The sequence below is a fragment of the Tenrec ecaudatus genome, assembly GCF_050624435.1.
Source record: "Tenrec ecaudatus isolate mTenEca1 chromosome 11 unlocalized genomic scaffold, mTenEca1.hap1 SUPER_11_unloc_2, whole genome shotgun sequence".
In the NCBI taxonomy this organism is placed as follows: domain Eukaryota; kingdom Metazoa; phylum Chordata; class Mammalia; order Afrosoricida; family Tenrecidae; genus Tenrec; species Tenrec ecaudatus.
In genome coordinates this window covers 1,484,908-1,500,339 of record NW_027457630.1, presented here as the reverse complement: position 1 = coordinate 1,500,339, position 15,432 = coordinate 1,484,908, and the positions used below count along the sequence as shown (strand labels likewise).

General features: G+C 42.5%; 1 protein-coding gene across 2 annotated transcripts in view; it reads left to right on the top strand.

Annotated features, from left to right (window-relative positions):
* The window catches only part of LOC142435924 (thyrotropin-releasing hormone-degrading ectoenzyme-like), a 334,108-nt gene that overhangs the window by 277,644 nt on the left and 41,032 nt on the right, over nucleotides 1-15,432 (top strand). The window lies entirely within an intron of this gene.

Sequence of the window (15,432 nt, the reverse complement as noted above, 5' to 3'; positions counted from 1 at the left end):
AAATCCTATCATCTCAGGTGATTTGTGTTCAATGTGTCAACTTTCTTCTTGAAATATCCTCTAATTTAGATGAGATATACTCAAATTCATACTTTGACTCTTGGGGACTTGTTTTAATTTTATTTGAATTCGAGTTGAATTTGCCATTGATGGTTTGTTCCACAGTTGGTCTCCAGTCTCGTGACTGATGATATTAAACTTCTTTATACCGTAAATACTTGAGTATAATCCGAGTTTTTTTCAGCACATTTTTTATGCTGAAAAAGCACCCCAGCTTTGGGGGGTAAAATTAGTTGCCTTGGGTTATACTCGAGTATATATAGTAGTTTATTTCAACAGATGTAGTTGATATAATTCCTGTGTATTTCTATCCAATATACATGATCCATGTCTATGGTTACTGTTTACATCACTGAAAAATAAATGTTCAATCAATAAGCCATCCTTATTGGAAAATTCTATCATGAGATCTCCCATGTGGCTTCCATCCCCATGGCCATATTTTCTAACTAGTGATCCTCCTCCTTAGTGTCCAATTTTTGCATTCAAGTCATCAGTAATCTTGATTGCATGTCTCATCAATTTCAGACTGAAAAGGTTGGTAAAAATCCTCAATGGCTTTATTGTTAGCATTAGTGGTTGGTGTGTAAATTTGAATAATAACTTTATTAATTATTCATCCTTGTAGGTGTAATATATCCTACACCTAACAATGGTGAACATTGGAATCGATGTTGAAACATTCTCTTTTTTAACATGAAAGTCATCCATTCCTTTCAAATTTGTTACTCTGGTATGTAAACCATATTATTATGACATTCATAATGGCCAATAGCAGTCTATTTCAGTTCAATAACACCTAGAGTGTTTCATCTTTATGTGTTCCATTTTTTCATGCCTTCCAATTTTTCTAGATCCATATTTCATGCATCCCATCTTCTTGTTAGTGGTTATTGCAGTACTGCTGTTTCTTCTCATTTTGAGTCATTGCCACATCAACAAATATAGGTCCTGAAAACTTTATATCACTAAGGTCAACTCTATTTGAGGAGACAGCTCTTCCCCAATTATATTTTGAGTGTCTTCCAACTTGAGGGGTTCATCATCCTGCACTATATGAAACAATATTCCACTGCTATCAATGTGCTCCACAAACACCACTATTTTTTTCAGATGTAGATTGGCAGGTTATTCTTTCTAGTCTATTTAGCTTGTAAGCTTTTCTGAAAATTTTCCACCACGGGTAACTATGCTTGTGTTTGAAATACCAGTGGTATATCTCACAAGTTATGATAGTGCAAGAACCTGACATGTCTGACAACTTGGCATGCTAGCCTAATTCTGAATGGCCAGCACATCTCTCTTCTTGCTTTCTCTAGTTTCTGTAGACCACTGTACCTGAGCATGCATGGCTTAGGAGGTTGTGGAGTTAATTCTTGCTTCCTGGAGTAACCCTTAACCAATGACCCATAGGAGTTGTTGGACAAATAGCCACACTCCCTCCCATTCTGGGCAGAATAACTAGTGGATTTTCTAGAGTGTCTCCAGTAAGATTAACCTCCAGTTGCTCACAATTTTAAATTGTTTGATAATGTACTTTTCATTGGCTGCCTTCTTTCCCTTTTCTATTTCCCATTTCCTTATTGATATCTCCCCCCAAATGGCTTAATTAAAACCTTTGTCTCAGGATCTAATCCTATGGGGAACCCAAATTCAATCACACAAGACATTTGTCAAATCATGGACTTAGTGGTTATAGCTATTATATGTGTAGGTCATGGAAGAGGAGGATTCATACCATCACTTTGAATAGTCATTCGGAGTGCCAACTGGGTCCCCAGTATAAATCCTGGACATCAAAACTCACTGTTTCCTGTATCACAACACTTCCTTTTAGACTTCTGTCATTCAAAAAACTCAACAAATAGCTTGCTGTCTCACTTCAAATTTTGTAGTGTGCAAATATGGCTATGTTTTCATTGTGTGTTTAGCCCTGGACAAATCAGCTTTGACCAGGAAGGTGAAGTCATGTGGAAAAACAAACCAAAAACACTAGTAGCTGTGTGTTGTGGAAGAAAACCCTGTGGATGAAGTGCAATTTTTAGGGAACAGAGACCAGAAAGATAAACCAATAAGTGTCCACTGTTCTGATGTTAAGGAGAACCCTGGTGAGGCAGTAATTAAGCACTTAAGGGCTAATCAATCAACAGTTCAAACCCACCATCTTCCCCAAGGAAGAGTTACGATGTGGAAGTCTGACCCCCTTAAGATTTACATTTATTACCACTACCAACTGATCTGAGAGGGATAGCATTAGGGAATCCTGGATAGCATTCTAAACGAGCTCTAATGGCAGAGTGGACTCCTCATTGAGCTCCTAACCACAAAGTAAGTGGTTCTACCCTATCAGTTGCTCCATGTGAGAAATATGAGTTTGTCTGCTCTGGTAAAGTTTTAAGCCTTGGAAAATCAAAGGGTGAAGTTCTATTCTATCTTGTAGGGTCTCTTTGAGTCAGCTTCAACACAATGATAATGAGTTTGCTTTGGAATTTTGGGATAGAATAGGAGAAATATGTGCAACAAAGTTTAAACTTATTTTAAAAGTTCAGGGGTATTGCTCAGAGAGAGATTCTTGGAACCCACAAGACTGTTGTCCTTAGGCACCTTCAGTTCTGGAACTGAACTCACTCCCTTGGCTCAATCTTCAGCCAAACAATAGGTAGATCTATAAGATAAAAAGTAACACTAATCAACTATTTGAATCAAAAGGATATAATTTATTCAAAGATAAAGTTCAGAAGGGTCAGGAAAGAAGGGGAATGGAAACAGGAAATACAAGGAGGAACTGCGATAAGTGATATTACGTTGAGCAGATTGCAGTCAATATCATGAAGCAAAATATGTGTGAACTGTCAAATGGAAAACGGATGTATTCTGTAAACCTTCACCCAACTCACAATAAAGAGATTTTTTTTCAGCCTTGGAAACCCATGAGGCAATACTATTCTGTCCTATAAGGTACCCATGAGTTGAAATCAACTCAGTGGCAATGGGATATTAATGCTGATGCTTTCTGCCGATTCTAAAAAATAGGGTTATTACAATTATTGTGGAAATAGCATGAATGAGACTATGTAAATGGGGTTGGCTACAGATAAATTCTTGTAAATGTTAAAGGATATGTGATTGAGGATGGACTTACCCAAAAAGGGAAAATTATTGCAAGATTTTGTTCAAGGGATAAAATAAAAATAAGCTTCCTGTGGGTAAGACTTAAGCCTATAGATATGGAATTTAAGGAACTGGTATTCCATGATGGTCACCTTCCCGACACAATCACTCAAGACAAAAGGTGGGTGTATAAATAAATGAGGTGAAGAAAGCTTATGGAGCCAGCTATCAAAAGATAAAGAGTCTAGGGTTGTAAAGACTAGAAGGTTAACAAGTGGCCATCTAACTCAGAACCAATGAAGTGCACATGAAAGAAGCACACCAGCCTGTGTGATCACAAGATGCAGAAGGGATCAGGTATCAGGCATGAAAGAACAAAAAAAATCATATCATTGTGAATGAGGGGGTGTACAGTTAGGGGATCCAAGATCTATCTGTAGGCAACTGGACAACCCCTTACAGAAGGGTCGCTGGGAGGAGATGAGCCAATCAGGATGCAGTGTAGCAACGATGAAACATATAACTTTCCTCTCGTTCCTAAATTCTACCGCGCCCACTATCATGATCCCAATTCTACCTTACAAACCTGGCTAGACCAGAGAATATACACTGGTCCATATAGGAACTGGAAACACAGGGAAACCAGGACAGATGACCCCTTCAGGACCAGTGCTGAGAGTAGCAATAACAGGAGGATGGAGGAAAGGTGGGGTAGAAAGAGGGATCTGAATACAAGGATCTACATATAACCTCCTCCATGAGGGAGGGACAACAAAAAAGTGGGTGAAGATAGATGTCGGACAGTGTAAGATAGGACAGAATAATAATTTATAAATTATCAAGGGTCCATGAGGGAGGGGGAGGGGGAAGGAGGGGAAATGAGGAGCTACTACCAAGGGCTCAAGTAGAAAGCAAATGTTTTGAGAATGATGATGGCAACAAATGTACACAGTGGATGTATGTATAGATTGTGATAAGAGTTGTAGGAGCCCCCAATAAAATGATTCTTTTTAAAAACCTCAAAGAGCAAAACACACTATGGTTTATTGTACATCAATGATACTTCAATAAAATTACATAAAAGAGCGGAAAAAGAAATGGAATTTAAGGTAAAGAAAGTATTCCCTTTGAAGACCATATTGCAAACATATATTTAGGCAGGGAATTAGATAAAGACATTTTAAGTCTGGGCTTCTATACCTGCCATCTGTCTGTTATGAAAAGTATAATTAGCAACTAGAATCTCTCATACAAAATCAACTCAATATGGTCTTTCTGGTCTGACCTCCGTGGTGTTCTACTCTGCTTTGATGGAGCTCATCATATCATGACTCTATAACAAGATTGAGGAGTTATTTATATTCTTATGTGGAAGGTAAATCTGTTTGGCCATTCTGTTAGACTAGTTCATTTTCTTTCCTACCATCCCATCTGCCATTTTAATTCAAAACAAGGAGAAAAGCATGTATGTGCCTTTTGAGGAAGGAGAAGATTTTGGTGTGGAAGAAATTCTCTTCTAGACTGCAAGGTAAGTATTTACCCCCTCTAGCCCTGTTGGAGGAGGGGAAAATGAAGAGAGACAAGGCAAAGAGAACAACATAGTTATTTTCATGCCTCCTTACTTGACCTGGGGATTGAGGGTAATATCAGTGACTATGGACCTGTTGTGCTCCCCATTTGGAAGCATGAAGAATAGAGGCTGCCAGGCAGAGCAGCCCTATGGGAAGTCACTGAAGACAAACATATAGAGAGTGCCATCAAGTCTACTGTGATCCATAGAGACCTTATATGAAATGGAATGGAGTGCTGTCTGATCTTGCACCATTGTCACACATTCCTGAATGTTGAAGTCCATTGTTGCAGCGATTAGGTCAATCTGCCTCAATAAGGATCTTCCATGTCCCTCTATTTCATCAAATATGATGTCTTCCTCTAGCAATTGTCCACTGATAGTGTGTCCAAAACACATTAGTCAGTCAGTGTTCTCTTGTGCTCCATAAGGTTTTCTTTCAGTAATTTTTGGAAGTGGACTGGCAGGCCCCTCTTCCTTGTCTGTCTTAGTCTAGAAGCTTCACTGAAACCAGTCCACCATGGGCAATCCTGCTGGTATTTGAAATTCTGGTAACAGAGCTTCCAGCATCATAACAATACACAAACCATTATAGGACAACCAACTGACAGAAGAGTGGAGGAGATATATATACATATACATATATATATCTGTATATAGATATATAGATATATATGTATGTATGTATATATATGTGTATATATATATGGAGAGAGAGAGTAAAACTGGCAATGCAGTCTGATTAGGCAGTATTCTGATGATCTGCTGCTAACAGAAAGTATCCCCACAAATAACATCTTAAAGTAATGATAATATCAATTTTGCTCACAAATCTGCAATCTGGGCAGAGCACAGTGAGAACACTAGTTTTGGCTTCATCAAGCATTAGCTGGGGTAGCTCAAAGGACAGGCTGCAGCTCTCTTAAGACTCACTCCCTCACACAACTGATACTTCTATTGGTTGGAGCTCAAGAAGAACCCTATATGTGACATTTTCATTTGGCCTGGTCTTCCTTGCAACATCCTGACAGGGTCCCAATGGTGAACAACCCAATACGACCAGGTGGAAGTCACAGAGCAACACTTCTGCCATAGTCAAAGGCCTGCCAAGATGCAAGGAAGAGGGAAAGCGGGCCCTGTTTCTGGAAAAGTGAACACAAACTCATAACAAGAGAATGTGCGATGTGAAACATTAGGACAGTCATCTTTGAAGGACACAACCTGCCACGAGCCAAGATACAGAGACAGATTTCTACGAAAGCGAAAGGTCAGGACTTAGACTTAAAGATAAAGCCACAGACTTCATAGGACAAGAGCAATAGGGAGACAAGCAAAGGAAAGCTCTAGGACTCAAGCCTAACATGGCTAAAGATAGGGACAATGTCAGGACTGAACTGGAAGCAAGCAGACACCTGTGCAAGGCAGAACCCGTGAAGTTGTGAGTGCCTTCAAAGCTAAGTCAAAGTACCTTGGGGCATGAGAAGGGAAGGAACAGGAGAAGAAATTAATGGGTAGGTTTATGGAATTTGTAGGTCTGGGGACAGAGCATCAGGAATAGCTGGGTTCTGGCACTCAGTTGATACCATCAGAGTTTGAACCTTTTCCTTTCAGTGCTGTTTCCTTTTGAGTTTCACGCAGGCTTCCTGATGACAGCTGTAGTTTTTTCTAGAAGCTCAGGAATTCTATTAGAGAGAGGCTCTTTTCCTTTCTAATCATTGGTGGTACTATCAGGTAAGCATTGGATTGCTAACTGCAAGGTTAGCAGTGCTACCCTACCAGCTACCTCATAGGGAAAAAGATGGAACTTTCTGCTCACATAAATATTTACAGTCTGAGAAACCCCACAGGGACCTTCTATGATTCAAAATGGACTCATTGGCAATGGGGCAATTGTTTCTGGGGCATTTTTTAGGGTTAGATATCATTAACCTAGCATGAGTCACATACTGAGTCTGACCCAGTCCCTTTGGACAGAGGAAAGTCATGCCCTGACTAGCCAGGCCTGGAGCTGGCAGATTGGGTCAATGCCAGCAGAAGCATGGAGATGGAGCATGGTGGAAGAGTGATCCCAAAGATACAAGCTATGTGCTGTATGTGGAAGAAGGGCAAATGAATGCTGCATTAATTAACCAGTCATTGACAAAATGAGGTTGCATAACAAATGGCTCCAAAACCCAGCAGTTCAACAAACAGCCCAACTCCTTCCCTCCCACACACACAGTTCTTAAAATTCAGGATCAGGGAGATTAACTGGAACTTTGAACTTGGCACTTCAGGGCTTTGAAGAGATGACAGTGCATGTAAAGTCCTTGGGGCAGGAGAGAACTTGGTGTGACTAAAAGCCCAGAAGAAGACTAATTTGGGGGAGGTGAGATAATAGGAATGGAGTTTTCGGTGAGCATTTCCTTGAGAGCCTTCAAACAAAAGCGATTTTTCTATATTCATGTTTTAGAAGTAGATCTCCACCCTTTGGGTAAAGCTTTGGGTATTGGATTGGCGTCGGTATGCAGGGAAAAAATAAATGGGCTTGTTATGGATTAGGAGCCTGTGGTAGTCACCTAACCTTGTTTCACGTTAAGGATTAGGAGTGTAGGCGTGGAGTCTAGGCTGCCAATCTGGAGATAGTCAGTGAGATTTTTATGTGGGCATAGCCGTCTCCTGAGAACTCTGAGAAATCTGGTACTTCCTGCTTGGAGGTGGAAGACACCTTTCTCTCTCTCTCTCGGCTACTCCTTGGGAGACATTGCACAAGGCAAGCCAAATGGATGCGACCAGACCTCTGAAGCCAAAGAAGCCTCAGAGAGATCGCTGCCAGCACTGAGATGCTTACAATGCCACTGGATCCACAAGACTTTCCACCCATTGGCCTGTGATTATCCTGCATTCAGCATCACTGCACATGTTTTATGGGTCTGAAAAGGAATGTATAGATTGGTATCAGACATATGGGCTAATATCAGACTTATGGATTTGATCTGCACTGGGCTGGGACGTTTGCTTAATGTACAATTACTGTTTGATATAAAACTCTCTCTCTTGATTTATAAGGTAGAATTAGACCAGAACATGTACTCTGGTACAGACAGGAGCTGGAAACACAGGGAATCCACGAGAGATGATCCCTTCAGGACCAGTGGTGAGAGTGGCAATACCAGGAGGGTGGAGGGAAGGTGGGGTAGAAAGGGTGAACCGATTACAAGGATCTACATAAAACCTCTGCCCTGGGGGACGGACAACAGAAAAGTGGGGGAAGTGAGATGTTTGATGTGTAAGAGATGACAAAATAATTTATATATTATCAAGAATTTATGAGGGGGGGGAGGATGGAAGTGGGGAAATGAGGAGCTGATACCAAGGGATCAAGTAGAAAGCAAATGTTTTGAGAATGATGAGGGCAACACATGTACAAATGTACTTGACACACAATGGGTGGATGGATGGATGGATGGATGGAATGACTGTGATAAGAGTTGTATGAGCCCCCAATAAAATTATCAAGGGTTCATAAGGAGGGGGGAGTGGGGAGGGAGGAGAAAAACGAGGAGCAGGTGCCAGGGGCTTATGTGGAGAGCAAATGTTTTGACAATGATGAGGGCAATGAATGTATAAATGTGCTTTATAATGGATGGATGGATGGATGGATTGTGATAAGAGTTGGATGAATCCCTAATAAAATGATTAAATAATAGGGAAATGATTTTTAAAAACCACCAACTCTCTGTCATACACATGAGTCTCCCTCGAGTTTTCTCTAGCATACCCAGACTAATACACAGTTCGCCCCTGGCCTATAGGGCCGCTATGAATTTGCATGGACTTGAGGGCAGTGGGTTTGTTAGGGCTTTGGAGTTCAGCAGGCCTTTGTTGGTGTGTTTGAGTCTATTTTTGTAGCTGTTGTGTGCAGGTCAGTGGCTCATCTTCCAGCACTCTATAGGACCATATTTTGTTGTGACCCATAAGGCTTTCATTTGTTAATATTTGGAAGTAGATCACCAGGTCTTTCTTCCTAGTCTGCCTTAGGCTAGAGCAGTGGTTCTCAATCTGTGGGTTGTGACCCCTTTTGGGGTCCAGCGACCTTTTAACAGGAGTCACCCGATTCATGGCAGTAGCAAAATTACAGTTATGAAGTAGCAAGGAAAATGATTTTATGGTTGGGGGTCACCACAACATGAGGAATTGTATTAAAGGAAGGTTGAGCACCACAGGGCTTGAGGTTCAACTGAAGCCTGCCCATCGTTGCTGACCCTTCTGGGGTTTGTCATATCGGTGGCACGGCTTCCAATTTCACAGCAACACTCTAGCTACCACTGCACCACGAACTGATAGACAGGTGGTGGACTGTTCTTAAAAGCCACCTGATTTACGATGCTTTGTTTTGACAGCCCTGGAAAATGGATACAGAATCTAGTTTCATAGTCAATGCAAGACACACCTTGGGGCAGTAGGGATGGCATGAAGTGAATAGATTCAAAGTATATTTTAGGGAGAGGAAGGATGACAGTTAATGCCTGGGGGATGTGCAAGAAGGAAGGAAGCAGAGACACCAATGATATTAAGTGCCTGAGTTAAGACAGGAATTTCCAGGGAAGCTGGTGGGTCATGATGGGAGAATTTCACACTCCCCGGGGACAGGGGGAGCATTGATTAGTTCACATGTCTGCGCATCTTCTCAGAAAATAGAGGCTTTGTCATCCTCAAATGAAGCATGCATTTGGAGCTCAGAGAGGGCATGGAGTGCAAATGAAGCCTGGGTTGGTTGAGATGGGTGGACCAGGGCCACTAGTCAATTCTGAGGAGTTTCAGCAAACCTGCCCAGTGTCTCTTGGAGAGTGGGCATGTCTCATGGCCACAGAGGGCCTTTTAATGTTTCACCTCCCACTGCAGCAGCGAGAGGCTCTATCAGCTCATCCTGGAAAGGAAACATACTACCTGCCATCAGGTTCATTTCTTCAAAAAGGATGGAAGAATACAAATGAAAGACTACAGTTTGAAGGGGTCTTAGGCAGACTATCAGGCTCATTAAAGCTTCATTTATTAAAACTTCATTATTCAGAGACATTCTCCCAGTAGGATGTATGCTGGGGTGGGGGTGGGCATGAGGAGGAAGGCTTGGAGCAAGGTAGGGGAACAACCCAACACCACCAAAAAATACCTTCCCACGAAGCAATTCCAGTGGGCACAGATTAGATAGAAGTTTCATCCTCTGGTCACTTGATGTTTGTCCCTCTCTTTTATCTGAATGCTCTTTCCACATTGCTCAGATGAAGCATCAAATTTGTATTAAAATGCAAGTTAGGAAGCATCATCCCCAACCAACCCTGTTCATCGAAATGGTAGTGCTCTCCCCGGGTAGTGCTTGTTTGTCAACAAGCTGAAGCAGTTGAGCTGGGGCTCTGTGAGGCCCAGGAGCATGAGTTCATTAATATCCGACCCATAATGCCTTGCTGGGTTTATGCCAACAAAGCCCTGTCACTCCTTACCTTAGGATTTACTCACTCCTTGAAACAGGCATTTATTTACACACAGTTTGACCTCATGATGGTGTTCAGCAGATGTGGATCTTACTTATTTGCATTGTTCTGTGACAGTTGCAAAATTCGTTAGTGGCTCAGGGATCAATCCTCTGTGGACTGCCCCCAAAGCTAGATGAAGCAAGCGGGTTCTCACTGATTCATCCTCCCTCCTTAGCAATGCTTGCTAATCAGGATAACATAGTGCTCATTAAAGAAACTGCCTGTATCAGTTTAAATTTGTGACCTGGGCGGGAGGGAGGATCATGATCACAAGTGACGGAAACTGATGCTTGACTAACTTAGGGGAAAAGGCCTAATGGTGGATAAATGGTGGGAAGACAAGAAAATGTGGCAAATGCCTGGGAAATTACAGGGCTGTGAAGCCGGTACTGGCGAAACACTCCTCATGAGGCCAAAGCGTACCCTCTGTAGTACATTAAATCACATTCACAAACACACATTCATGTTCACATGGAACCTGAGGCTATGGCCTTACTTGGAGAGGAGGTCTTGGCAGATGTGCTTAGTTAAGGATTTCAAGAGCTCCATCTTTCTGGGTTTAGATTTCAGATGGATGCTACATGCACTGATTGGTGTGTTCTTATAAGAAGAGGACTGGGCACACAGAGACCCCGTGTGAAGACACTGGCAGAGATTGGATCAGTGCATCTATAAGCCAAGAAATATCAAGGATTAGCAGCAGTGACCAGAAGCAGAGAGAGGCTACTTTGATTCTCCTTCAGAGCTCTCAGAAGGAATGAATCTTGCCCACACCTTAATTTTAACCCTTTGCCCTTCAGAAAAGTGAGAGAACAGATGCCTGCTGTTTAAGTCACTCGATTGGTAGCCATTTGTTACAGCTACCCAAAAGAACCATTATGGATTGATCTGTAGCCCCCTCAAAATATGTGAGAAATTTGAGCCTTGGTGGACATGATCCTGTTTGAAAAGAAGGGAGTTCTTTTGTAATATAAATGAGGCCATATGGCCACTGGAGATCCCCTCATAGAGGGGTTTAGAAGAGGAGATGGGTCAGTCAGAGGGGCGATTCTGGAGAGTGGAGGGTGAGTGGGTTGGAAAGGGGCAACTGATTACGAGGATCCACATGTGACCTCCTCCCTGGGAGATGGACAGCAGAGTAGGGGGGGAAGGGAGACTCGGGATAGGGCAAGATATGACAAAATAACAATGTATAAATTACCAAGGGTACATGAGCAAGGGGGGAGGGGGAGGGAGAGGGAAAAAAAAGAGGACCTGATGCAAAGGGCTTAAGTGGAGAGCAAATGCTTTGAGAATGATTGGGGCAGGGAATGTGCGGATGTGCTTTATACATTTGATGTATGAATATGTATGGATTGTGATAAAAGTTGTATGAGCCCCTAATAAAATGTAAAAAAAGAAAATGATTAGGGCAAAGAATGTACAGATGTGCTTTATACAATTGATGTATGTATATGTATGGATTGTGACAAGAGTTGTATGAGTCCCTAATAAAATGTTAAAAAAAAAATGAGGCCATATGAGAATAGGCTTGAGCCTAAACCTAAACACTTCTGAGTTAAAGGCCAGGATAGACCCAGTAACACACAGTACGGAGAGAAAGATAGCGAGGAATGCCAAGGAACTTTCTGGTATCCACAAAGAAGGACCCTGACCTAGAGTCGCACCCCAAATTTGAACCTGTAAGCTCCAAAGCAGTGGGAAAAGTGTTTTAAGGCTACTGACTTGTTGGATAATTTTTGGTTAAGGAGATTAAGACAGGAACTTAAGACATCCTCCAATCCTTCCGCTGGCTTCGTTCCATTTTTCTCACATTCAAGAGTCCTCCCAGAGGATTCAGTCATGTTGTTGTTGTTGTTGTTCAGTGTCATAGGGAGGGTTTGGATTCATTGTGACCATACATACAACATAATCATACACTGCCAGGTACTGTACCATTCTCACAGTTGTTCTTAAGTTTGAGCCCATTGTTGCAGCCACTGTGTCAATCCCATTTGTTGAAGGCCTTCCTCTTTTTCATTGCCCCTCTACTTTCCAGAACACGATGTCCTGCTCCAGGGACTGATCTCTCCGGACAACATGTCAAAGTTAAAGCGAAGTCACATTATCCTTGCCCTGAGGAACATTCTGGCTGTCCTTCATCCAAGTTAGATGGGTTTGTTCTTTTGGCAGTCCATGGTACATTCATTACTCTTTTACATCACTATTAATCAAATATATCTATTCTTCTTTGGTCTTCCTTATTCAGTGTTCAACTTTCACATAAATATGAGACAGTTGAAAATACCATGGCCTGGGTCAACCCGCCCCAGTCCTCAAAGTAATCTCTTGCTTTTCAACACTTTAAAGAGGTCTCATGTAGCAGATTTGACTAGTGAAATGTGTCATTTGTTCTCTTCTCTGCTGCTTCCATGAGAATTGATTGTGGATTCAAGCAAGACAAAATCCTTGACAATTTCGAACTTTCCTCCATTTATCATGATGTTATCAATAGGTCCAGTTGTGAGGGTCTGGGCTTTCTCCACCTTGAGTCATAATCCAAACTGAAGGCTTTAATCCTTCATCTTCATCAGCAAGTGAATCAAGTCCTTCTCATTTTCAGCAAAATTGTGTCATCTGTATAATGCAGGTTGTTAATAAGCCTTCCTCCAACCTGATGCTCCATCAGGCACTGCCCCTTAATGAGTTTAGGTCATGAAGGATATTCCTCCATAGGCACATTAATTATTACCCTTCCCCCCTCACATAATAAATTCAGAAAGAGAAAATTTTCCCCAAAGCAATGGAAAGCTTACTAGAGAAGTGGAGGGTGCTCAAAGCCAAAGGTGACACAAACTGGAAATCAGTACTAGTTTTCAATACCTGCAGTCATCTAATAGTTCACTGCACTATCAAAGGAAAGGTGAGGAGAACTGGGGCAATTCCATTAAAAAAAGACAATGCAGGGTATGTAAGTCCGTCATTCCTCTGGAGAAGAAAAACACATAGTTGGGTTGTAGAGCTTTGTTTGCTAATCAACCGAATGTAGTTGTAAGGCAGGGGTGTTTGTGCGCGCGTGTGTGTGCGTGTGTGTGTGTGTGTGTGTGTGTGTGTGTGTGTGTGTGTGTGTGTTGAAGGGAGGGGCTTGCCATTCTATTTCACAGCCAGGAGAAAGATGAGCCTCTTCCCATATCTTTTGCTCTGTGGCAAGTTACTGATCTACAAGGAACTTTTATTTGACAAGGACATTGCCGAGAAAAAAACGGGAAGCTTGTGTTCATCTCTGCTGAGAGGTGGAGTCAAAGAGATCGGCTTTATGACAGACACCCTGATCGTGCAGCCAAACTATGAAATGGCCTCATACATTCAACACACATTTGCTGCACCTCCCCAGGGTGCTGCCCACATATTACCAGGCAGAGTGTTTTATGGGCAGCATTTTAGAGTTAGGCAGGCAGAGGGAGTGTCTTTGTGGGTGTTGCCTTTACCAGTCCTTGGATTGTTCTGGGACAGGCATGTCTTTTTCCTCTAAAGTAACTGATCGCATGTAAAGAAGGAGTCTCCTCAGTAAGACGGGTTAAACCAAACCCAACCTATGACAATCATCTCAATTGGAACACATAGCGACCCTATACAAATACCCGTAGGGTTTCCAAGTTTGTAACTCTTTTGGGGGTCAACTACCATACCCTTCTCTTTCAGAACCACTAGAGAGTTGACCGTTGTGTTAGCAGCTGAATGCTTAATCACTGTGCCCATTTTGTTTGCTGAGCCGCCCTCAAAACACTGAACAGGTTTTCTGGGTACCAAGTATGTCCACTTCTATATCTGGCATAGGGTCTTTTCCCCAAGTTGATAGGAGGTGCAAATCAGTTACTAGGGGTTTGGCAGAGTAAGTATGGAAACTGGGAGGGTGTGTGAAATTTGAACCAGAGTAGAACAATTCCAAGACACTTCCAAGGATTCCTGGCATATAATATGCAAATGATAATCAAGATATATAAATGTGTCTCTGTTCTTGGTTCTGTCAGTACCTGGTGTGGCCACAAAGGAGAAACCTGGTCTCCTGCTATTTTGACAGGTGATAAGTCACATGCTAATGAACCCTGGTGGTGTAGTAGTTAAGCACCATGGTTCCCGGCTATCAAAGGATATAGCGTCTGGGGTCTTAAAGGCTGGAAGATAAACAGGGGGCCATCTAGCTAAGAAACAACAAAGCCCACATGGAAAAAGCACACCAGCATACCCCGACATGATCGCTGAAGACAAAGCGGGTGCATAAGCACATACGAGCATGTTTTCTTGATGTGCACTCACCCTTTACACACAACTCTCTTATACATAAGTTTTTCTGTGGATTTGTTTCTCGAATGCACCCAGACTAAAATAAGCTGCGTGGAACGCATTTAAGAAGCCTAGACAAGGGCAGGGCAGGATATTCGGAGGGACTGGATCCAGAATTAGAGAGGAAGGAGCCCTGGTGACAAAACGGGCTGCTAGCTCGCTGTCCCAAGGGGGACAATGAGACTGCTGGCTCCCATGAAGATTTACAGTCTTGAAAACTCCATATAGGGTCACTGTGGTTGGAATCCACTGGACGGCAGTGACCTTTTGGGATTGAAGGTGGAAGCCACCAATGACTTCCTGCCATTCAGCCAAGGAGCCTCCGGAGAGTGTGTGAACTTCTGGAATGCAGTGAACAACCTCTGCACATCTGCTTTTTGTGCTGCCCAAGTCATGCCCTTGGCCTTTGCTTAAACATATTCATCCAGAAGTGAACCATCACAGCTGCTCCCTCGGGAAGCTGGGGGCTGAGCTCTCTGGTTCCACTCTGTCAGCATTTCTGGTCCGGGTACCTCCCCTCTGCCCCGGCACAGGCAATGTGCTTTTGGAAGCAGTGCTCCCTGGGTAGTGGGTGTGATTTGCCTCCTCTGGCCTAACATGATGATTGCTGAGAGTGGGTGGATGCTAGGGTGTAAAACTCCCTGAACTTTACCTATCCCAGGGGAAAACTTATTATTTAAAGTAAGTTTTAGACAGAATCTTTAGAAAGATAAATTGTTAACTTTATGTACACAAGTACTCCCCAACACATAGGCTCAACCTCATAGGCTGTGGATGACCTTGAGCAGGTGCTCAGTCACAATGGGTTTCTATCAGGATTGAGAGTTCAGCTCTCTCAACTCTCCAACTGGTTAT